Genomic DNA, 25,366 nt, shown 5'->3' with positions numbered 1-25,366 from the left:
CATAAATAATATTCCGTTATGTTCTTCCTCCTACCAAAGTGTCTAATCTCACATTTTCCAAGATTCTGTTCCATCTGCGAAGTTTGTACGTCACAATCAACAGCACTTGTGATGAAGAAGTTGTCTCTTCATTTCTATCATTACAACTTTGGAAATTGCCTGATTCAAGCTGACTGCTGCTCCTTCATTTCTCTCCCTCATTATTCCCCAATCCCCAAAACAAAGAATTCGACTTTGCTTCAAGAAATGTACTTATGTAATTACAATAAAACTCTTAATTTGAGTAATTGCAACATTCTCTAATTTTAGGATCATGCACAGTGACAGCAGGAGTCGGCCATTCGGTCCGTCGAGCCTCCTCCCCCATTCAATAAGCTCCTGGCTGTGCTGATTGTGGTGTTAACTCCGCATTCCGCCTGTCATTGAGACCGGACTGCCTGCAATCCCCCCGCACCCCGCCCCGCGCTCTCTGAGCGTTCCCCATCTCTCTGCGATTCCCGCTGGATCACTGCACCTTTCTCCTGCTCCCTTCGCTTTATTTAAGCTCTCTGCATTTGACCACAGCTCTCTGCGCTTTCCTCCATCTCCTTGTGCTTTGCCCATATGCTCTTCACTTTTCCCGGTTCGTTGGAAGTTTTCCCGGTTCCTGACGCTTTCCGCGGCCTCTTTGAGCTTTTCGCCAGTATTTTGCACTTTACCCCGATTCTTATCGTCCATTCAATGGACTTTCTTCGGAACACTGCTATTCCCTCAGCTCTCTGCGCCTTCCACCAGCTCTCTGCATCTTCCCCTCGCTCACTCCGCTGTCTACCAGCTCTCTGCCCTTTGCTACAGCTCCCTGTGCTTTCCCCAGCATCTCTGCCCTGTCCCCCACATCTCCGCCCTGTCCCCCACATCTCTGCCCTGAGACCCACATCTCTGCCCTGAGACCCACATCTCTGCCCGGTCCCCACATCTCTGCCCTGTCCCCACATCTCTGCCCGGTCCCCACATCTCTGCCCGGTCCCCACATCTCTGCCCTGTCTCCACATCTCTGCCCGGTCCCCACATCTCTGCCCTGTCCCCACATCTCTGCCCGGTCCCCACATCTCTGCCCGGTCCCCACATCTCTGCCCTGTCCCCACATCTCTGCCCTGTCCCCACATCTCTGCCCTGTCCCCCACATCTCTGCCCTGTCCCCACATCTCTGCCCGGTCCCCACATCTCTGCCCGGTCCCCACATCTCTGCCCTGTCCCCACATCTCTGCCCGGTCCCCACATCTCTGCCCTGTCCCCACATCTCTGCCCGGTCCCCACATCTCTGCCCTGTCCCCACATCTCTGCCCGGTCCCCACATCTCTGCCCGGTCCCCACATCTCTGCCCTGTCCCCACATCTCTGCCCTGTCCCCACATCTCTGCCCGGTCCCCACATCTCTGCCCTGTCCCCACATCTCTGCCCGGTCCCCACATCTCTGCCCGGTCCCCACATCTCTGCCCGGTCCCCACATCTCTGCCCTGTCCCCACATCTCTGCCCTGTCCCCACATCTCCGCCCTGTCCCCACATCTCTGCCCTGTCCCCACATCTCTGCCCTGTCCCCACATCTCTGCCCTGTCCCCACATCTCTGTGCTTCCCCCCATTCCTGCCCTGTCCCCCACATCTCTGACTTGTCGTCACATTTCTGCCCGATCCCCAAATCTCTGCCCCGTCCCCCACATCGCTGTGCTTCCCCCCACTCCTGCCCTGTCCCCCACATCTCTGCCTTGTGCCCACACCTCTGTCCTTTCCTCACATTTCTGTCCTTTCCCCACATCTCTGCCCTGTCCCCCCATCTCTACACTGTCCCCACATCCCTGTGCTTCCCCCCTATTTCTGCCCTGTCCCCCACGTCTCTATGTTTTCCTCCCATCCCTGCCCTATCCCTCACCTCCTTGCTCTTTCCCCGGCCCTGGCAGTTTGCCCGCCTCCGGCGCTTTCTCCCGGCTGTCTGAACTATCCTCCGTCGCTCGCCAATGGGCAGCACGGTAGCCTTGTGGATAGCATAATTGCTTCACAGCTCCAGGGTCCCTGGTTCGATTCTGGCTTGGGTCACTGTCTGTGCGGAGTCTGCACATCCTCCCCGTGTGTGCGTGGGTTTCCTCCGGGTGCTCCGGTTTCCTCCCACAGTCCAAAGATGTGCAGGTTAGGTGGATTGGCCATGATAAATTGCCCTTAGTGTCCAAATTGTCCTTAGTGTTGGGTGGAGTTACTGGGTTATGGGGATAGGGTGGAGATGTTGACCTTGGGTAGGGTGCTCTTTCCAAGAGCCGGTGCAGACTCGATGGGCCGAATGGCCTCCTTCTGCACTGTAAATTCTATGATGAAAAAATCCCGGGCCACACAGTCACATTCCGGCGCCAGTCGTGCTCATGTCTCGCTCCAGTTCTCCCTTTCTCTCTCATTGCAGACATTCCCTCGCTGATTTAGGGACCTTGCATAAGAGAGAAGAGTGAGTAGGGTAGGAGAGTGAGTGCGGGTGAATGAGTGTGGTGGTATGTAATAGGGGTCATGTGGTACCTGTGAAGCCGAGAGGCTACCCGGGTCCTGGTTGGATCTGCCGACTTCTGGCTTCGCCCTGAAGGTGGAGTATAAGAGCTCGAGCTTCTCCCCGCAGCCTCATTCTGTTGCTGAGCTGCTGGGGACAAGTCTCGCTTAATAAAGTCTAGATCGGCTTCATCGCTTCTCGTCTTGCGTATGTCATTGTGCGCTACAATTTATTAAGTGAGCTTAAAAGACTATGGAGCTCCAGATCGCCCCGGAGTGCCTGCGGATTAGCCCCCACGCAACGAACTAGCAAGCATGCTTTGAACGCTACCTTCGAACGGCCCCCGGCCGGATCACGGAAGAGCAGAAAATGCAGGTCCTGCACTCGAGGGTGAGCCCGGAAATTTACTCACTAATAGAAGACGCAGAGGATTTCCCGACAGCGCTCGCATTGCTGAAGGGCATCTACGTTCGGCCCATAAACCAGGTCGACGCGCGCCACCAACCCGCGACGAGACAGAAAAGTCCCGGAGAATCGCTCGAGGAATTCTACGGCGCGCTGATAATTTTGGGACGAGGCTGCAACTGCCTGCCAGTGAACGCGATCGAACACACGGACCTGCTAATTCGTGATGCATTCGTGGCAGGCATGCAGTCTCCCCAAATTCGTCAAAGACTTTTAGAAAGAGATTCGCTAGGACTCTCAGAGGCACGGGCCCTTGCAGCCTCCCTTGATGTGGCCTCCCAAAACGCCCACGCCTATGGCCCCGACCGCGCGGCAGCCCCTTGGGCTCCATGGACCCCCGTCGCGATCAACTCCCCAGCACCCCCACCACCCCCCCCCCCCCCCCACACACACAAGCTTGTGCGGTTAAAGTGCCAGACCATCCCCGGGGGGGGGGGATGAAACACCCCTGGCAGCGCTGCCCGGCCCGCGCAGCTACTTGTAAGAGCTGCGGCAAAAAGGGCCATTTCGCGGCAGTGTGCCGGTCCCGGGGGGTCACCGCAATCCCCGGAGAAGAACGAGGACAGCACATCCCAAACACCCCCCCCCCCCCCAACCCAGCGCCCCATGTGCGACCCGCGGGCGCCGCCATTTTGGGTCCAGGGCACCCAAATGAATATCTCCCCCTAGCTCCCCTCCACCCCCATCCTATCCTCTCCCCCTCTCGGTGTTGGTTTATTTCTGGGATCCACTGCCTTTCTGCTGTAATGTGATTGACGGCACAGGCATATATAGGGATATTTATATTTGTGTACTGGTATTTCTCTATATGTGTGTCATATTGAGATCACTTCTACCTTTGCTGCTACTCAGATTCTCTCCAATCAGACGGAACATGAACATTGCAAGCTGCCCGGATGTTGACTGTGTATCAGGATCGTCAGGATAGATCGTATTGATGTGTGACGTCAATATCCTCTTCAACCCTCATTTCAGCGTCCAAGTGTTCCACTGGGTCTTGGTGGCTCCAGTCTGACAGAAACGGACTGAAATCAATAATAATTTCAAAATTCAGAATCAGCCTAATTTTGACCAACGTAACGGTCACCCGCACCATAATCATTATTATTTAATTAACAATAATATCTGGTTACACAGTGAGTGGAGAATGGGGGTTTTGCAGTGAAGGAAATACTGAGTAGAGAGATCATAACGAGGAGAGCGAGAGGTGGTTCCCGCTATAGTTCCTGAATCAATGGCTCTTCGGCGCAGGCAATTATCTGTCATAGCAGAAATCCAGATTCAGGTCCCACTGCACTGAGATCCAACAAGACACAAGAATCGAGCAGCGGCAGCAATGTCGAGGATATCACAATGGTATAAGAGCACCAAACGGAAACTGTGACTGGGGACACCACAGACGTAAAGCTGAAAAAGTGTGCGGCGGTTATCAGCTGCATTCGCAAGTGATGGAGCGGAAATAGCGACATTTGAACATCCAGCAGCCTGTGACCATCCTGCGCCCGCTCACTGCTCAACTCGCTGAGAACAATATAGTGTCGGAGGGGCGGGAAGGGACAAGATTCAACTGACGCTACCTGCACCTATTTGTAAGAGGTATTTCTATTGCATTTTTCACCTTGCATTTAAATCACGGTTGTTTCCCGTTCTCAAGTTCTGACAATATCTTTTTAAATGTTCTACTGATTCTTCTTCTCTCGTCAATTTTGGCCCCAGACTCCAAATGGTAACAACTCACAGTGCAATTGACACTCTTCCGTTGCACGCGGTGCGGTGGCCAAGAGGAAAGGCGTTGGTCTCGTAAACCGAAGACCGCGGGTTCGAATCCCGTCCGTTCCTCGGTGCAGTTGCTAGGCTGCCTTGCGCTCTTTGTGCTAATTCACCCTCGATCCTGTTGCTAAATGTTTATTTCTTTCGTTGGCTCTGAATATGGCGGTCAATATGGTCGCCTTCTTTAATTCTAATTACGTTTGCTCTCGAGTTGCCAGGTGTCTTTCGAGACCGCCACAAGGTGCAAACCATAAGACATAGGAGTGGAAGTAAGGCCATTCGGCCCATCGAGTCCACTCCACCATTCAATCATGGCTGATTTCAACCTCATTTACCCGCTCTCTCCATAGCCCTTAATTCCTCGAGAAATCAAGAATTTATCAACTTTTGTCTTAAAGACACTCAACGTCCCGGCCTCCACCGCCCTCTGTGGCAATGAATTTCACAGGAGAAATTTCTCCTCATCTCTGTTCTAAAGTGACTCCCTTTTATTCTAAGGCTGTGGAAGGCCCTGCTAATGGAAACAACTTCCCTACATCCACCCTATCTAAGTCATTCATTATCTTGTAAGTTTCTATTAGATCTCCCCTCAACCTCCTAAGCTCCAATGAATATAATCCCATGATCCTCAGACGTTCATCGTATGTTAGGCCTACCATTCCTGGGATCATCCGTGTGAATCTCCGCTGGACCCGCTCCAGTGCCAGTATGTCCTTCCTGAGGTGTGGGGCCCAAAATTGCTCACAGTATTCTAAATGGGGCCTAACTAATGCTTTATAAAGTTTCAGAAGTACATCTCTGCTTTTATATTCCAAGCCTCTTGAGATGAATGACAACATTGCATTTGCTTTCTTAATTACGGACTCAACCTGCAAGTTTACCTTTAGAGAATCCTGGACTAGGACTCCCAAGTCCCTTTGCACTTCAGGATTATGAATTTTGTCACCGTTTAGAAAATCGTCCATGCCTCTATTCTTTTTTCCAAAGTGCAAGACCTCGCACTTGCCCACGTTGAATTTCATCAGCCATTTCTTGGACCACTCTCCTAAACCGTCTAAATCTTTCTGCAGCCTCCCCACCTCCTCCATACTACCTGCCCCTCCACCTATCTTTGTATCATCGGCAAACTTAGCCAGAATGCCCCAGTCCCATCATCTAGATCGTTAATATCTAAAGAGAACAGCTGTGGCCCCAACACTGAACCCTGCGGGACACCACTCGCCACCGGTTGCCATTCCGAGAAAGAACCTTTTATTCCAACTCTCTGCCTTCTGCCTGACAGCCAATCGTCAATCCATATTAGCACCTTGCCTCGAATACCATGGGCCCTTATCAAAGGCCTTTTGGAAGTCAAGATAGATAACATCCATTGGCTCTCCTTGGTCTAACCTATTTGTTATCCCTTCAAAGAACTCTAACAGGTTTGTCAGGCATGACCTCCCCTTACTAAATCCATGCTGACTTGTCCTAATCCGACCCTGCACGTCCAAGAATTTAGAAATCTCATCGTAACAATGGATTCTAGAATCTTGCCAACAACCGAGGTTAGGCTAATTGGCCTATAATTTTCCATCTTTTTCCTTATTCCCTTCTTGAACAGGGGGGTTACAACAGCGATTTTCCACTCCTCTGGGACTTTCCCTGACTCCAGTGACTTTTGAAAGATCATAACTAACGCATCCATTATTTCTTCAGTTATCTCCTTTGGAACTCTAGGATGTAGCCCATCTGGGCCTGGAGATTTATCAATTTATAGACCTCTTAGTTTCTCTAGCACTTTCTCCTTTGTGATGGCTACCATATTCAACTCTGCCCCCTGACTCTCCGGAATTGTTGGGATATTACTCATGTCTTCTACTGTGAAGACTGACGCAAAGTACTTATTTAGTTCCTCAGCTATTTCCTTGTCTCCCATCACTAGATTACCAGCGTCATTTTGGAGCGGCCCAATGTCAACCTTTGCCTCCTGTTTGTTTTTAATGTATTTAAAGAAACTTTTACTATCATTCCTAATGTTACTGGCTAGCCTACCTTCATAATTGATCCTCTCTTTCCTTATTTCTCTCTCTGTTATCATCTGTTTGTTTTTGTAGCCTTCCCAATCTTCTGACTTCCCATTACTCTTTGCCACATTATAGGCTTTCTCTTTTGCTTTGATGCATTCCCTAACTTCCTTTGTCAGCCATGGCTGCCTAATCCCCCCTCTGATAACCTTTCTTTTCTTTGGGATGAGCCTCTGTACTGTGTCCTCAGTTACTCCCAGAAACTCCTGCCATTGCTGTTTACTGTCTTTCCCACTAGGCTCTGCTCCCAGTCGATTTTCGTCAGTTCCTCCCTCATGCCCCTGTAGTTACCTTTATTTAACTGTAACACCTTTACATCTGATTCTACCTTCTTTCTTTCAAATTGGAGATTGAATTCTACCATATTATGATCACTGCCTCCTAAGGGTTCCCTTACTTTAAGACCTTTAATCAAGTCTGGCTCATTACATAACACGAAGTCCAGAATGGCCTGGTCCCTCCTGGGCTCCATCACAAGCTGTTCCAAAAAGCCCTCCTGTAAACATTCAATGAATTCCCTTTCCTTGGGTCCACTGGCAGCATTATTTACCCAGTCCACCTGCATATTGAAGTCCCCCATGATCACTGTGACCTTGCCTTTCTGACATGCACTTTCTATTTCGTGGTGCATTTTGTGCCCCCAGTCCTGACCACTGTTAGGAGGCCTGTACATAACTCCCATTATGTTTTTTTTGCCTTTGTCGTTCCTCAGCTCTACCCACACAGACTCCACACCATCTGACCCAATGTCGTTTAGTGCTATTGATTTAATTTCATTCCTAATTAACAAGGCAACCCCGCCCCCTCTGCCCACCTCTCTGTCTTTTCGATAGATTGTGAATCCCTGGATGTTTAAATGCCAGTCCTGAACCCCCTGCAACCACGTCTCTGTGATGCCTACCACATCATACCTGCAAGTCAGAATCTGGGCCACAAGCTCGTCTACCTTGTTCCGTACACTGCGCGCATTTAAATATAGCATCTTTAATTCTCTATTGACCGTCCCTTTTTGTTTTCTTAGTGTGGTGGACCTTGGTTTACTGAGCCTTTCCATACACTGTGTCATATTTTGTGGGATGGGGACTATCGTAACCTCACCTGAGTTTTGTCTTTTCGTGCTTTTTTGTATTCCTAAGCAGCTACGCTTCCCACTGATTACTTCACCTCTTGGTTCCCTGACTTCCCCTCCCCCCCCCCCCCCCAATCTCTAGTTTAAAGTCCTATTGACCACCCTATTTACTCTTTTCGCCAGAACACTGGTCCCAGCTCAGTTCAGGTGGAGACCATCCCAACGGTATAGGTCCCCCGTGTCCCACAACTGATGCCAGTGTCCCATGAAAAGGAACCCCTCTTTCCCACACCACTCTTTCAGCCACGTGTTAACTTCCCTTATTCTTGCCTCCCTATGCCAATTTGCACATGGCTCGGGCAGTAATCCGGAGATTATGACCCTTGAGGACCTGTTTTAAAATTTGAATCCTAGCTCTTTATAATCTCTAAACAGGTCCTCTTTCCTAGACTTGCCTATGTTGTTGGTACCGACATGGACCACAACAACTGGATCCTCCCCCTCCCTCTCCAGTTCCTTTCAAGCCGGTCAGAGATGTCCCACACCCTAGCACCGGGCAGACAACATACCATGCGGGACTCTTTATCCTGCTCACAAAGGACACTATCTATCCCCCTGATAATAGAATCCCCTACAACTACAACTTGCCTATTTACTCACTCCCCTTGAATGGCCTGCTGAACCATGGTGCCTTGGTCAGCTGACTCATCCTTCCTGCAGCCCTGTTCGCCATCCACACAGGGAGCAAGTGCCTCATACCTGTTGGACAGGGTCAAGGGCTGAGGCTCCTGGGTTCCTGACTGCTGGTTCCCTTTACCTGCCTGACTTGCAGTCACACCCTGCTGTCCCTGGCCACTGGCAGGATTTAAACTACTTACTCTGACAGGTGTGACTGCATCCTGAAACACAGTGTCCAGGTAAGTCTCCCCCTCCCGGATGTGCCTCAGTGTTTGAAGCTCAGACTCCAGCTCATCAACTCTGAGCCGGAGCTCTTCGAGCAGCCAACACTTACTGCAGATGTAGTCGCTGCAGCTCTCAATGGGATCTGCCAGCTCCCACATCAAGCAGCTCAAGCACATCACCTGACCAGCCATCACTAATTAATTAATTAGTTTAATTTAAGTTTACGAGTTTAGCAGTGATTTGTTTTAAAATTTGGGGCAGATTTGCTATCAACCAATCAGATCACAGCTTCCCTCTGACGTCACTTTTTTTTTTGAAAAACTGAAAAACAGGAAGTTACCGTTAGGTTTTTATATTCACAGAGACTGCAGACCAAGACAGAAACCGAAAGACTCGATACACCAGTTAGTTACTTCAAAGTCAAATGCTTATTTATTTACACACACAGTTAAATATACTCATGCCCAAATATAACTAAACTATCACTACAGCTAAAGCAGCTTCGGGCGCCCACTCAGTCAGAGGACCAATGGCCGTTGTTTGGTTCTGAGGCTGCTGGGGTGGAACTGGTACGGGATAACAGCTAAGGTCGTCTGTCTGGTAGCGTGTGTTGACCTTGGACTTACTTGTTTCTGTTGCAGCCGTTGGACAGGTCTCTCCTCAGTGAGAGCCGGATCCAAGAGAACGATTCTCTCTTAGGAGTTTCTTCTTACAAAAGAGTTCTCTTTTGAGCGGGCCTTGAACTAGCGGGCCTTGAACTTGGCCCCAATCAATTGGGCCGTTTCTGGATCGTTCCTATGGATTTCATCCAATAAAGGAATGGGTGCCCTGATGTCTGGGCGTGTCCTAGGTGGCCGTTGGCCTGCTTTGTTCAGGTCTCCTCTGGCGCCGGGGTGTCTGCCTTAGTATCGGTTACTCAAATGTTACTCTTTTGTTCCTGGAGATGGGCCATTAGTATGCTAATGGGCCTACAGTTTTGGTCTTCTCTGGGAGCTGCGGCTCCAATAAACAAACAAACCCTGAACCTGAACCTAGGGGATGGTTTAGCACAGGGCTAAATAGCTGTCTTTTAAAGCAGACCAAGGCAGGCCAGCAGCACGATTCAATTCCCGTACCAGCCTCCCCGAAGAGGAGCCAGAATGTGGCGACTAGGGGCTTTTCACCATAACTTCATTTGAAACCTACTTGTGACAATAAGCGATTTTCATTTCACCTGTTTGTTTTCTCCGTATTGTCCATTTTCCCTGCAACCTTTGCAAAGTGTCCATTTTGTAATCGAGAAGTGGCCATCCCAGATGGCTACACACCCTCCTTGTGATCCTCAATGCGAAGCGCGAAGGATCACATTACCATGGCGCCTTCGTTCTCTGACCAAGCGGGGCACCCATAAGCACTTCACTGGCTCTACACTGCCCTATCCTATGAATCACAATTTTTAACCTAAAATCATTTTACATGTACACATCATTATAAAACTCTACGGGGTGCTATGACATTCAGGCATGCATTACAAAATAAAAAACTGGAACCCTAACTATCCTCAATAAACTATCCTCACTCAAACAATAAATAAAAAATCGAGAACACTTTAAACTGTACAAATAGCAGCAACACAAGTTCCTCTGGCTTGGCAGTCAAGCACAGAGGTTTACATTTCTTTATTGAACGAACAAAACACACATAAAGATAAACGGATGCACTTTAATTCACTCGAGGGGTTGGGGGGTTTGGTGAAGTCCGAAAATAGGGGACCTAAACGTGTATACCGGGGTGCGAGAGCGGGAGGCTCTCCTTCGCCTTTTCCTGAGTTGATGTGTCTGCACAACACTGCAGAGTATTTCCAGTACTAAGAGTGCTTCTACTATGTAAGATAGTGAATACCAGGTGATAAACTTGTCACACCAGGTCGGGGTATCAGTAACTGTCTCGGGGGTAACTATCTCGGGGTTAACTATCTCAGGGTACCGTGTATGGCAGGGATGGGAATCATTCACGGTCTGTGTGGTAGGGGTTAGGGGGGTAACGTCCATGTGCAACTGAAGGGGTCCCGGGAAGATCCAGGTGAAAAACGCGAAAGTTGTCTTCATCTTTCCTTTTTTCTGTCTTCTTCTTTTTCTTCCTCTGGGGTTCCTGAGGTTCTGGAGATCTATGGACACAAGCATAATATCTGTTATTATCTTGCTTAAGAGCTCGTATGTCTGTCTGTCTGTCCTTTGTTGGCAATTACCCATTATAATTGGTCACCATCTGTGACTCCCTCATTTTCTTTTTTTTAAACCGAATCTTTGGACAAGACATCCGAGAAAAAGACTGACACAGTGCGAGCCGCCTCGCAGCCTGTGCGATCTACCATCCTAGTGTTTGAGAATGTAAATAGCATACGGAAGCAAACTAAGGGTCGCCAGAAACAAACAAAAGAATTTTGAACGTAACAAGCCAAAATGGGGTGCCGGTAAGAAATGGGGGGAATCCCCGGGTAGGACGATGATCAGTGCCGTTTGTGGTCTACCCGAGCGTAGCTGTCCAGAGGGGGGTCCTCAGGCTGGGCGGAAACCAGTGTCGTTTCTCCACTGCCTGAGCAACCGGCAGGAATGGGTAAGAATGTGGTCGTCGTGGGGGCTGCCTCTCGTAATTGAATCAGAAGAGTTGCTATGAGTGGTGTCTGTTGCCAAACTAGTTCCTCTGAACCGTTGTCTGTTGACAAACGTGTTCCATTAACAGCCATTGGGTAGTCCTGCCTGCATCAAGACGTGGCATGGGGTCATGAAACATTTAAATTCACAAGCAACATTTAACATGTACATTAAACGAACAAATATACATTACAAACATGGTGCAGGTTCCAACCGAAAGGACACCGTATCTCTCCATCGGTTCCTTTTTACCATCATGTGGACAGCTCATTGCTCAGTTGCGAATAGGGTCGCAAAGGGATTCGTTTGGTGGGAGTCAAACTCTATGTCATCATCTTCTCCCGGCTGCCATACTCTTGACTGGAGTACTTTGGCTAAAGCTGCTTGGGGCGAATTGGGGTCCATCTCATCATTCTGGATGAGCATGAACGAACTGTCTCGGTGCCAGAATCGTGTGTCGAGGTTGGAGCTACTAGGTTTTAATCTGTAAGCGTCGGGCGGTGGGTCTGGGTCAGGGGCTTTGATGTATGTGATTTTGAAGGGATCACTGGAATCATGCTGGGAGTGGGGCTTTGTGGAGGGGTGTATTCATAACGTGGTGTGCTGTGGCTGTCATCATTGCTATCGCTATCACTGTCGCTGTCGCTGCTGGTTGAAGGCAGGGAGAGGCGGAGTCGTGCTTCTGGGGGTGGAGTTGAAGTTGTGTCTGAGGACGTGCTGGACTGTCTGCGGGAGGGTAGGAATGTGTCATCTGTGGGCGGGTGTGCTCATCTGCTGCTGCAAGCGAGATGTGGTGTGCATGGTTGTTCTGCGAGCCATAAGCCTTAAGCTGGTTTATGTGAAACCATGCAAACTTGCCATTGGGATATGTGATCTTGTATACCGAAGGGCTGACTTTGTCCGAAATGGAGTACGGTCCAGAAAATTTTGGGGAAAGGAATGAACTGGGGTTGTATAGGGAAAGCATCTCTTGCTGTCCTACTACAAACTCGGTGGCGTGTACCGTTTTATCGAAACAAGCCTTGCTTTGTTTCCTCCTGGTCCCAAGTCTCACAGCTGCTGCGTGCTGGGCTGCCTTTATGTTCTCAATAAGCTGCTGTACAGCATTTTCATTCGTGAGGGCGGTGATTGCGGGGCTGGCCAAATCCAGTCCTAATAAATACTCTGTCCCTTTCATGGGGCGTCCGGTCATGAGATTGTGGGGGGTGTATCCTGTGGACGTGGATACCATGTTTCTTCTGAACATGATGTGGAGATGCCAGCGTTGGACTGGGGTGAGCACAGTAAGAAGTTTTACAACACCAGGTTAAAGTCCAACAGGTTTGTTTCGATGTCACTAGCTTTCGGAGCGCTGCTCCTTCCTCAGGAAGGAGCCTGAGGAAGGAGCAGCGCTCCGAAAGCTAGTGACATCGAAACAAACCTGTTGGGCTTTAACCTGGTGTTGTAAAACTTCTTACTGTTTCTTATGAACATCAGTGCAAAGGGGAGAACTGAGTCCCAGGTGCTGTTGTTTTGATGCACCATTTTCCTGAGAGTGGCTTTTAGAGTTCTGTTCATCCTCTCTACAATGCCGCTTGACTGGGGGTGGTATGCAATGTGAAATTTCTGCCTAATTCCGAAAATTGTGAGGATGTTTTTCTTTACTCGTCCTGTAAAATGGGAGCCTTGATTGGACTCTATTCTGCGTGGGAGGCCCCATCTTGTAAAGATGTGCTGTGTTAGGATGTTAGTTGTTGTTTTGGCCATATTCTTCCTAGATGGACAAGCTTCCACGCATTTTGTGAAGGTGTCGATGACCACCAACACATACTTAAAACCATTTCTGCAGGGGGGTAGGGGTCCTATATAATCTATCTGCAAATTCGTCCAGTTAACGGGGCGGGTGTGACTAAGCTGAGCCTCTCGTGCATATCTGACCAGATTGTTCTGGGCACAGATCAAGCAATTTTCAATGTAGTGAGTAGAATCATAGAACCATAGAAGTTTACAGCATGGAAACAGGCCCTTCGGCCCAACCAGTCCATGCCGCCCAGTTTTTACCATTAAGCTAGTCCCAGTTGCCCGCACTTGGCCCATAACCCTCTATACCCATCTTACCCATGTAACTATCTAAATGCTTTTTAAAAGACACAATTGTACCCGCCTCTACTACTACCTCTGGCAGCACATTCCAGACACTCACTACCCTCTGAGTGATGAAATTGCCCCTCTGGGCCCTTCTGAATCTCTCCCCTCTCACGTTAAACCTATGCCCTCTAGTTTTAGACTCCCCTACCTTTGGGAAAAGATGTTGACTATCTACCTTATCTATGCCCCTCATTATTTTATAGACCTCGAAAAGATCACCCCTAAGCCTCCTACGCTCCAGGGAAAAAAGTCCCAGTCTATCCAGCCTCTCCTTATAACTCAAACCATCAAGTCCCGGTAACATCCTAGTAAATCTTTTCTGCACTCTTTCTAGTTTAATAATATCCTTTCTATAATAGGGTGACCAGAACTGCACACAGTATTCCAAGTGTGGCTGTACCAATGTCTTGTACAACTTCAACAAGACGTCCCAACTCCTGTATTCAATGTTCTGACCAATGAAACCAAGCATGCCGAATGCCTTCTTCACCACCCTGTCCACCTGCGACTCCACCTTCAAGGAGCTATGAACCTGTACGCCTAGATCTCTTTGTTCTATAACTCTCCCCAACGCCATACCATTAACTGAGTAGGTCCTGGCCTGATTCGATCTGCCAAAATGCATCACCTCACATTTATCTAAATTAAACTCCATCTGCCATTCGTCGGCCCACTGGCCTAATTGATCAAGATCCCGTTGGAATCCTAGATAACCTTCTTTACTATCCACTGTGCCACCAATCTTGGTGTCATCTGCAAACTTACTAACCATGCCTCCTAAAATCTCATCCAAATCATTAATATAAATCACAAATAACAGTGGACCCAGCACCGATTCCTGAGGCACACCACTGGTCACAGGCCTCCAGTTTGAAAAACAATCCTCTACAACCACTTCTGTCGTCCAGCCAATTTTGAATCCAATTGGCAACCTCACCCTGGATCCCATGAGCTTTAACCTTCTGCAACAACCTACCATGCGGTACCTTGTCAAAGGCTTTGCTAAAGTCCATGTAGACAACGTCTACTGCACTGCCCTCATCTACCTTCTTGGTCACCCCCTCAAAAAACTCAATCAAATTTGTGAGACATGGTTTTCCACGCACAAAGCCATGCTGACTGCCCTGAATCAGTCCTTGCCTCTCTAAATGCTTGTAGATCCTGTCTCTCAGAATACCTTCTAGCAACTTACCTACTACAGACGTTAGGCTCACCGGTCTGTAGTTCCAAGGCTTTTCCCTGCTGCCCTTTTTAAACAAGGGCACAACATTCGCTACTCTCCAATCTTCAGGCACCTCACCTGTGGCTGCCAATGATTCAAATATCTCTGTTAGGGGACCCGCAATTTCTTCCCTAGTCTCCCACAACATCCTGGGATACATTTCATCAGGTCCCGGGGATTTATCTACCTTGATGCGCTTTAAGACTTCCAGCACCTCCTCCTCTGTAATATGCACACTTCTCAAGACATCACTATTTATTTCCCTTAGTTTCCTAACATCCATGCCTTTCTCCACCGTGAATACCGATGAGAAATATTCATTCAGTATCTCACCCAACTCTTGTGGCTCTGCACATAGATGTCCTTGTTGATCCTTAATAGGCCCTACTCTGTCCCTAGTTACTCTTTTTCCCTTATGTATCTGTAGAAGCTCTTTGGATTCTCCTTTGCATTATTTGCCAAAACAATTTCATGTCCCCTTTTTGCCCTCCTGATTTCCCTCTTAACTCTATTTCGACAATCTCTATACTCTTTATGGGATCCACTTGATCCCAGTTGTTTATGTACGTCATATGCCTCCTTCTTCTTTTTGACCAGAGTCTCATTATCTCGAGTCATCCAGGGTTCCCTACTTCTACCAGCCTTGCCCTTCACTCTAAAGGGGATGTGCTTACCCTGAACCCTGGTTAACACATTTTAAAAAGCCTATCATTTACCTGCCGTCCCTTTGCCTGCCAACAGTCTCCCCCAATCTACCTCTGAAAGTTCCTGTCTGATACCATCAAAATTGGCCTTGCCCCAATTAAGAATTTTAACTCTTGGGCCAGACCTATCATTCTCCATAGCTATCATAAAACTAATGGAGTTACGGTCACTTGTCCCAAAGTGATCCCTCACTAACACTTCTGTCACTTGCCCTTCCTTATTTCCCAAGACGAGGTCAAGTTTTGCCCCCTCTCTAGTCGGTCCATCCACATACTGAATGAGAAATTCCTCCTGAATACACTCAACAAATTTCCCTCCATCCAAGCCCCTAATGCTGTGGCTGTCCCAGTCAATGTTGGGAAAGTTAAAGTCCCCTATTACCACCCTATTTTTCTTGCAGCTATCTGTAATCTCCTGACATATTTGCTCCTCAATTTCCCGCTGACTATTTGGGGGCCTGTAGTACAGTCCAATCAAGGTAATCTCTCCCTTCTTATTTTTCAGTTCCACCCATATAGACTCAGTGGGCGAACCCTCGGATATATCCCCTCTAAGTACTGCTGTGATGTTCTCCCTAATCATAAACACCACTCCCCCTCCTCTCTTACCTCCTGTTCTATCCTTTCTATAGCATCTGTACTCCGGAACATTGAGCTGCCAGTCCTGCCCCTCCCTTGGCCATGTTTCAGTCATAGCTATAATATCCCAGTTCCATGTGCCCATCCATGCCCTGAGTTAATCCGCTTTGCCCGTCAGGCCTCTTGCATTGAAATAAATGCAGTTTAATGTAGACTTTCCTTGCTCTCTGCCCTGCTTTCTCTGGTCATGCTTTACACACTCTCCCTTCCTGCCTTTTTTTTCCGTCCCCACTGACTTCCTACATTGGTTCCCATCCCTCTGCCAGATTAGTTTAAACCCTCCCCAACTGCACTAGCAAACATACCCCCGAGAACATTGGTTCCGGTCCCACTCAGATGCAGACTGTCCGATTTGTACAGGTCCCACCTCCCCCAGAACCGGTCCCAATGTCCCAGGAATTTGAAACCCTCCCTCTTGCACCATCTCTCAAGCCACGTATTCATCCTAGCTATCCTGTCATTCTTACTCTGACTATCACGTGGCACTGGTAGCAATCCTGAGATTACTACCTTTGAGGTCCTTCTTTTTAGTTTAACTCCTAACTCCCTACATTCAGCTTGTAGGACCTCATCCCGTTTTTTACATATATCGTTGGTGCCTATATGCACCACGACAGCTGGCTGTTCACCCTCTCCCTCCAGAATGCCCTGCAGCCGCTCCGAGACATCCTTGATCCTTGCACCAGGGAGGCAACATACCAACCTGGATTCTCGTTTGCGTCCGCAGAAACGCCTGCTATTCCCATTACAATTGAATCCCCTATCACTATAGCTCTGCCACTCTTTTTCCCGCCCTTCTGTGCAGCAGACCCAGCCACGGTGCCATGAACCTGGCTGCTGCCACCTTCCCCTGGTGAGCCATCTCCCCCAACAGTTTCCAAAACGGTAAATCTGTTTTGGAGGGAGATGACCGCCGGGGATCCCTGCACTGCCTTACTACTCTTCCTCTGTCTGTTGGTCACCCATTCCCTATCTGCCTTAGTAATTTTAATCTGCGGTGTGACCAACTCACTGAATGTGCTATCCACAACTTCCTCAGCATCGCGGATGCTCCAAAGTGAGTCCATCCGCAGCTCCAGAGCCGTCAAGCGGTCTAACAGGAGCTGCAGTTGGACACACTTCTTGCAGATGAAGGAGTCAGGGACACCAGAAGGGTCCCTGAATTGCCACATCTCACAAGAGGAGCATGACACGGGTCTGAGCTCTCCTGCCATGACTTAAACCGGAAGTTAAATTTGAACTACTCTACACAGCTAAGAGAAAGTCAAAGAGAGAAAAGATAAAAGAAATCACTTACCAGTCACAAGCCAATCACTTACCTGCTGGCTGTGATGTAATTGCTCCCGAGACTCCCTCACAGGTCTGCTTCTCTGCACCTCCTTGAGGCGAGCACCAAATTCCCTTAACCAGTTAATTAATTTACTTAATCAATTGTTTTTTTTTTTTTGGGGGGGGGGGGGGGGGGGGGGAGGAAACTCAACCCCAAACACCAAACTCCAAAAAAAAAACACAGCCCTCACTCACCTCTTACCCGAACTCAGCCTTACCCAAACTCAGATACACTCTGTTTGCTTCCAGCACTCTGTTTCTAAAAGGCACTTCAGCCACACCTTTTGTATCCTTCCTGATTTACAGTCAGCCAATAGGCCTGCTCCCGAAACTGATCACACGAAACTAACAGCTGACCTGCAAGGTAAGGAAGTTTTTACACAGTACTTACCTCTCCCAGCACCACTTGCTCCCTGTGGCCGCTCCCGAAAATGATCACACGAAACTAACAGCTGACCTTGAAGGTAAGGAAGTTTTTACACAGTACTTACGTCTCCCAGCACCACTTGCTCCCTGTGGCCGCTCCCGAATTTGATCACACGAAACTAACAGCTGACCGGCAAGGTAAGGAAGTTTTTACACAGTACTTACCTCTCCCAGCATCACTTGCTCCCTGTGGCCGCTCCCGAAACTGATCACACGAAACTAACAGCTGACCTGCAAGGTAAGGAAGTTTTTACACAGTACTTACCTCTCCCAGCATCACTTGCTCCCTGTGGCCGCTCCCGAAACTGATCACACGAAACTGTGTAAAATCGGCTTTTAAATCAGGCCACCAGCAGAGAGGTTTGAGATGGGTTAGGGTGGGTTAAATGCCTTGGTGTCCATGATTGTCATGGAACTGACAAATAATCTGGTTCCTGTCCTGGCAGAGAACTACATAAATGCCTCCTTTCAAAATCACACCGTGATGTGTGGTGATTGTGCTCTTAAACTTATCGTACGGGGCTGGGAAGGTCCCTTTTAAAACCACCCTGAGCTTTTGTTCGTCTTTTTGGGCTTTTGCTAGATCCTGAATGTTAGTCTGTGAGACCTGAACCGCGTGTACTGGGGTGCTCTCGGTGGGGGGGGATTCCAAAAGTAACCATGCCTGGACCCTGCCTTCGCTAGGGCGTCTGCTTTAACGTTACAAGGGGGGAAATAGCGGTGATGACTGCGAACCTTAATTATGTCATATTTCCTATCTTTAGCTGTCTCTAGGATATGCTCGAGTAATGGGGCTGAGGGTAGGGGCTTTCCGTCTGCGGAAACAAATCCTCTAGTTTCCCACAGGGGTAGGAATTCTGTTGAACTATTACAGACATATAAACTGTCTGAATATATGTCTGCTGGGGTCGGAAACGAGTCAGGGTGATCAACAATATACGCTGTGGCTGCCAGCTCTGCTGCCTGCGAGCCTAGATGTCCTGGCAACTTTAATGAAATCTCATCTCGGGCGCGTCCCTGCGTGTCCTCTAGATAAATGCCACAACCGGTGATTCTCTTTCCATTCAAAACTGTGGAGGAGCCATTCACATAAATTTTCAGGGGTGGGCACGTGTCTGTGGGCTGGGGTCTCTGGGGTGTATTACCTGCTTTTCTGGGAACTGACTTAGGTATAAATGGGCCAGTGTTGTGTTGTGTGCTGATGATCTCACACTCATGTGGGGTACCTGCATATTGCAAATTATCGGCTGGGAAAGTGTGAGTCTTGGTTCTTTTAACTGTAATGTCCCGTCCCTGTAAAAGAAGGGTCCAATGGGCTGCGCGGATTTGGCTGACTGTGCCACCTTTAAGTCGACCGCCTAATAATAGTTGTGTTGGGGTGTGTTCAGTGAGCATGGTGATGGGGTTGAGTCCTGTAATGTAGGCGAAGTACTGTACTGCCCAAAAAACTGTGAGCAGCCTTTCGCAGACAGAAAATCCTTGCTCGACAGGATCTAACATGCGTAAGGCGTATGCCACGAGGCGTGCTTGGTCATGGCGTTCTCCCTTTGTGTCTGTCTGTAGTAGCAAGTCATCTACATACTGGACCAGACAATCGAGTCAGGAAAAATTTGCCAGCTGTCGGTGGAAAATGGAGGGGGAGTTGTGGATGCCTTGTGGAATGCACATTCACGTGTATTGTTGTCCCTGGAATGTAAATGCGAATTTGTACTGGCACGCTTTATCCAATGGAATGGACCAAAAGCCATTGCTAATGTCCAAAACCGAAAGAAATTTTGACTGGAGTCCCTGTTTGAGCATGGTTTCGGGACTCGTGGCTACGGTGGGGGCTGCTACTGGAGTTACTTTGTTCAGTTCCCGGTAATAAATGGTCAGTCACCATGATCCATCGGGTTTCCTGACGGACAAAATTGGTGTGTTATTCGTGGAGTCTACTGATTGGAGTACGCCTTGATCAAGCAAACTCTGTATTACTTTGGAGATCTCTCCCTCTGCTTTTTGGGGAAAACCGTACTGCTTTTGGCTTCTGGGGTCGGGACCTGTTGTCTGAAAGAGGAGATGACTGTGTTGGGTTTCTCTCTGAGTCCAACTCCCAAAGATCCTTACAACAACCTTCGAAGAGACCTAGAGTCACGGTTAAAGAAAATAGGCGTCCTGAACCAGATAATGTTTGACATCAAACCTAAAATTTAAGTTGCAATTGTAAAAGTAATGAGAGACATGAAGTTATCATTTACAAGACGAAATATATTGAACTGTGCATTCCATTCATTCATAATAAGTGGGCATCGCTGGCTAGCCCAGCTTTCATTGCCTATCTGTAATTGCCATTGAGAAGGTGGTGGTAAACTGCCTTCTGTAATTGCTGCAGCCAATGTGGTGTAGATTCATCCACAATGCTGATCGGTCTGGCGCAATGATGCCCAACTATTTCAGAGGGAATATAAGAGGCAACTGCTGTACTTTCCTATGTATTAAAATAATCATAGAGAGAGAATTTCTCGACGAATATTAGCCGGAACCAGGAATTGGTGGTGATCTAAGGATTTGCGTGAAATTCACAATTACAAATATAAAGAGATTTGTAACGTTGGTGATTTTCCACAGAGCAGGAAGTATACATGATTGAGTCTTGAGAGAGCAGTGAGAGCATGGTGCACTCTGTAATATTCACAGGCGCAGATTTTGGTGAAATATCAACATGGTCAAGGTTCTCGTGTTGCTGAGAATCGTGTTAGTGCAGTATAAACAGAGATAGTTGGAATATAAATATAGACAGGGCGGCCCAATTACACTAAAGTAAACGATATTGAGCCGGTCTGCATTGCCTTTTGGATGACTTGAGAAACAAATTCTTCAACAGTTCTCGGAATTGACGGAAAACGTGCCGGTGGAAAATCTGGTGCCTTCCGCAAGATGGCAGCAAACCGTCCAAAGGTGCTTATATTCTACAGTCTTAGTATGGTGTGTCCAAGTGGTAAATATTCAAACCAAGTTCATATAATTATTGCGATAGTCTCCACTTTAGATACTTCTGTTTAAATTCAGGCTTATATTTTAACGTTGGTGGAGTAAGTTGAGGAGTAAGAAGTGGTGGAAAAAACACCAGGCGATGATTAAAACCCCACATAAACAAGTTGTGCCGAATGAAATAGTCTGTTTCAAGAATCACAAAAATACTCGATGTGAAAGTCAAGAAAATGTTTGTAGCAGGGAATGGCTGGAATTGGGTTTCAATATTATTGGCCCCATTCCCAGGAACGATGTCTGAAGTGGCGGTTAAACGACATAACTAGTCTCAGGAAACCGGCTGAAGTTTATTTTTATTGGCAATGGAGAACAGTCCATTTTGATCTGCCATCGTCAATGCCAAATACAGAGGGAATAAATAGTTGATCTGACTGCTCTTCCATAGTGTTTATTTGGACCCTGCTTGAAGTTTATGTGCACAGGGTATGAGCCGCTTTTATAAACACCTCACAACAGCTGTGACCCAGAAACCAGCAGCGGTTATTGTTCGAGGCTTTCACCCGTTCCCATCAGGCTCAATCCACTGTAAGAGCCCGCGGCGTCAAACAGCCGGAGTCCCGAGATGGTCAATCGGTACAATGTGTCTGCCTGCTGGACTGCATCAGACATTAGGTTCAGTGCTAAATCCGCCTTAAATTCCCCACTGCCGTCCGTGTGCCCCCGAACTGCAAACTCGGCCTGTCTGCCTGGAGAGTGTCGGTACCAGAATAAGCATCGCCGGAAGAGTTGCAGGTTAAATTGACATTTCTCTCTCTGTCTGTGTGAGGGCGGGATCCCGCTGGGTAACAAAATCCCCATCGCCCAGATCTGGAACACACGGTTAAAATAACATCAATTGTTAAACTGAAGTGAACTGATCGTAAAATAAATCCCAGTAAATGTTGCAGAAACTTCGACATTATTTAGGGAAATTGAATATTTCATTCGGCATAACTAGTTGACGTGGGGGTTTATCGTTGCCTGGTGTTTTATCCATGACTCCTTACTCATAATCTTACTCCATCAACGTATCCTCCTGTTCATTTTTCCATCATCCTTTCAACCAACTTCCCCTTGAGTGAAGCTGCACAATTCACCAAACCCCGCCTCGTGGTGTCGTCTCTACTGAGTAGTACTACACTCCTGTATGCTTCGCCCGATGCCTGTGTCTATGTATTTACATTGTGTATTTTATGTTTGCCCTATTATATACTTTCTTTTCATGTACGGAACGGTCTGTCTGAACTGTAAGCAAAAAAATACTTTTCACTACATTCCAGCCATTCTCTGATACAAAGTTTTCTTGATTTCCCCATTTAGTATTTTTGTGATGCTTGAATGTGTGACCCATAGATTTATGTCCGCCACAAGGGAAGCCCTGTTCCCCATGACAAACCTGTAAAACTCTTGATTCATGCGCATCAAGTTGTCTCACAGTCATCACTTTACTGGAGAATCAACCCACCCCTCTATCACGATTCCTCATAGATATTGATTATCAATTCCGATATCGTTCTTGTAAATATATATTTCCCAATGGTTCCTTATTTCTGATCTTCTTTTGGTAATACTGCAAACGTGTTGCAGGAACAGTTCGATTTTAGGTAAACATCAATTATGTCATTTTCTCACGAATTCGTGGAGATATTATTAGCAATTACCAGAAATTATTACCAATTAAAATTCTAATCATTTAATCGACAATGAATGTCACCCAGACCATAGTGAAAAGGGGGTGAGGGGTGGGGGAGGGGTGAAATGTGGAAGACACGGACACATTGATGCCAATCTGGAATGCGAGGGAATTTCTGGGCCTCACAATATCCAATCAGAAAGCATTGATGTCACTTGCTGCGTGGCAGAAATGGGAAGGCCAGCGAATGGTCTCATGTCATTTCCTGTAGAACACCAAATGTGCAGAGCTGAGAACATGGCCAGAGCTAGTGCTTATTTCGAAACTAGAAGCTTTAATGCCATATCCGACTGACCAGACTGAGCAAAAGCTATTCAAGATACTCAACTGGACGCTGATTAATCTGAGAGACGTTTTACATTTCAGTGGATTGAGGGAAAATTCGATGCTTAATTGACATGAGGGACAGTTTGAGCTTTATTTAACCTAAGAGACAATTTGATCTCCAATTGATCTGACAGACAGTTTTATCTCTTATTGACCAGAGAGACAGTTTTATCAGTTGGTCTCTGTGCAGATATGCATCTGTCTGTGTACCTTTGAGTCTGCGTTTGAGAGCGTGCACTCGAAGGCACATATTTAAGTTTCCATGCCCCTGTGTGCATCTGGAAGTGGCTGTGGAGATCTCTCGGTGTTTACCTATATGTGAGAATATGCAGTTATATTGGTTTTGCAAAGCTACGCGGGCAGATTCTACTGGGCACAGCAGGACCCATCTTGATCATTGCTTTTAAAAAAATATTCTCTCCAAATATCGTTGACTTCCGTGAATAGCATCAATATTCTTGTGTAACCTCTGAATGTGCAAGTCCAGTATCTCATATTATTAAGTTTGAATTGATTAAGGAGTTGCATCAGCTCCAGGAATTGCATCACTTTTCAGCGGAATGAAAGAACTGATGAGAAAATACAAAACTGGCGTGCAGTGAAAAGCGAAAACGTGAAAGTTAAAACACAATGTACGAATAATTGACCCAGTAAAAAACCCAGGTAATCTACTGACATTTCTTCATTATAGAACCCTAAAGTCCTAGTCCCCTGATCTCAGCTAATGGTAGATTACCTGTGGGGCTATTCTCACTCGATAATAACAACGCTATACAGACTATCACGAGGCGGGTGTTCAGTCACATATTATTCTCACCAAACACTGTGTTGCAGTTTTTGTACGGGCCACATACGGAGCTGTGCAGCTGTGGGTCTCAGAGCGCAGTGATACATGGCTCCATCTGACAACTCCGCGTTAGAAATTCTCAGCCAAACGGCGCTCTCCTCTGTGTTCAGCTCTGCCGTGAATCGTTCCTGTGCGAAGTCGGCTGCGGAGGTACCGTATTGGGTGATAAGCAACACGTTTATTGGGGTTTGACCGGGAAGTTGCCGATACCAATAAAGGTAAGGGTTTTGATCACCTGTTGTAAAACTGCAATTCAGTGTTACCAATCCCCCTTCCCTCACCGTCATGATCGGATTGTCCTGGTGCACAGAATCACCGCCAACGCTGTCGCCTGGAAGAAAAATTGAATATTTAAATATTTCCAGGTCACTACAGGGAACTATGAAAGTCCGGTTTTGTTATCGGATTCCATGGCTACTTACAGATCACAGAGAGGGACAGAAGCAGACAGAGTGTTCCCGGGATAGACATCACTGTCAGCAGGTCACCATGTGAGCATCAGCCTCTCCTCCACTGTGGCAGAAGCTGTGAGGAGCACCACAGCAGACTGAAATGTCTCAGCTTTGAACGGATAGAGAAAAGGAAGTGATATCGCCAACGTCATATCCGGTTCTGGCACTCATCATCAGCGGACGTGAGGAATTGCTCTGGTTATTGTCGGTGCCGCAACATCTACACTGCTCTAATGAAGACTCCTACGCTCCTTGATTCACGGGAAATGTAACGTCCTCCAATTTCGGAGCAGTCTAGTAGCAAAGAACGTATTTAAGGTTATTTTGGAAGGGATCTGGAAAAATATCATCGTCGATTAATTGATGATTTAGTGCACTCAGTAGAGTAGGAAATTAGGAACCGGGTATGTAGCATTGGCATTCTTCCGTCCAGAATACTTTGCTGCCTTTAACCTTCCTGGCGGACAGAAATAATGTGCAATCACAAATAAAGGCTACAATTGACCAGAGAGTGAATATGTCAGATTTTGTTTCCGGGTCGATGCCTCCAGTAATCCGCTTCAATTTTCCTTCTGATCTTACTCTATGGAATACTGCATCAAAAGTAATATATTCTGTAGGCCAACCTCATATTGTGTTAGTTTGTGAAGTCGAGCTGCCCATCCTCTGCCAATCCAGGAAGGGCGTGTGTTCCTTCACCATCTGCGCAATCAGTTAGATTACTGCCAGTCTAACTCTAACAAGTAGCCCAATTCTGCTCTGCTGAAATGAATCACAATTAGAATTAAATCGTGGCTATTGCTGGACAAAAGACATGTTATTGAAGTTTTCGTCTGTGAAATGGAATCACCCGATAATGTCATGAACCAGTTCACAGTGATACTAAATTAAATAATGGCCAGCGAGATGACGAAGAGACGCTGGCCAAAGGCCGTCGATGGGAGTAGCGGGGCGACTCTCAGCCTCCAGGCCAGGGCTGAGGAGGAAGGGCGGGAGAGCGGGCGGGCGGGCGGGCACAGGAAAGGGTCGGCAAGTTGGTACAGTGCCAACTCACAGTACCAGGGACCTCACAGTACCAGGGACCCGGGTTCGATTCCTTGGGTGACCGTGTCGATTTAGCACACTCTCCCCTTGTCTGAGTGGGTTTCCTCAGGCATTCCGGTTTCCTCCCACAAAGATGTGAA

The 25,366-nt window shown here is 47.6% G+C and overlaps 1 long non-coding RNA gene and 1 other non-coding gene across 2 annotated transcripts; one reads left to right on the top strand and one right to left on the bottom strand.

The window, feature by feature from the left end:
• Positions 1 to 4,736: 4,736 nt before the first annotated feature.
• Positions 4,737 to 4,808, top strand: trnat-cgu (transfer RNA threonine (anticodon CGU)). The gene has a single exon. It is a non-coding gene; the product is annotated as a tRNA-Thr (tRNA).
• A 5,124-nt stretch (positions 4,809 to 9,932) lies between these two features.
• Positions 9,933 to 24,286, bottom strand: LOC140422672 (uncharacterized). The gene is made up of 3 exons (XR_011947546.1): positions 24,153 to 24,286; positions 23,701 to 24,061; positions 9,933 to 10,920 (listed from the first exon to the last, which is right to left on the bottom strand). It is a non-coding gene; the product is annotated as an uncharacterized lncRNA (long non-coding RNA).
• Positions 24,287 to 25,366: the final 1,080 nt, after the last annotated feature.

This window comes from Scyliorhinus torazame, chromosome 5 (genome assembly GCF_047496885.1).
Source record: "Scyliorhinus torazame isolate Kashiwa2021f chromosome 5, sScyTor2.1, whole genome shotgun sequence".
Lineage (NCBI taxonomy): Eukaryota > Metazoa > Chordata > Chondrichthyes > Carcharhiniformes > Scyliorhinidae > Scyliorhinus > Scyliorhinus torazame.
Note: the sequence above shows the minus strand (reverse complement) of the source record. Positions and strands in the feature narration are given on the sequence as shown.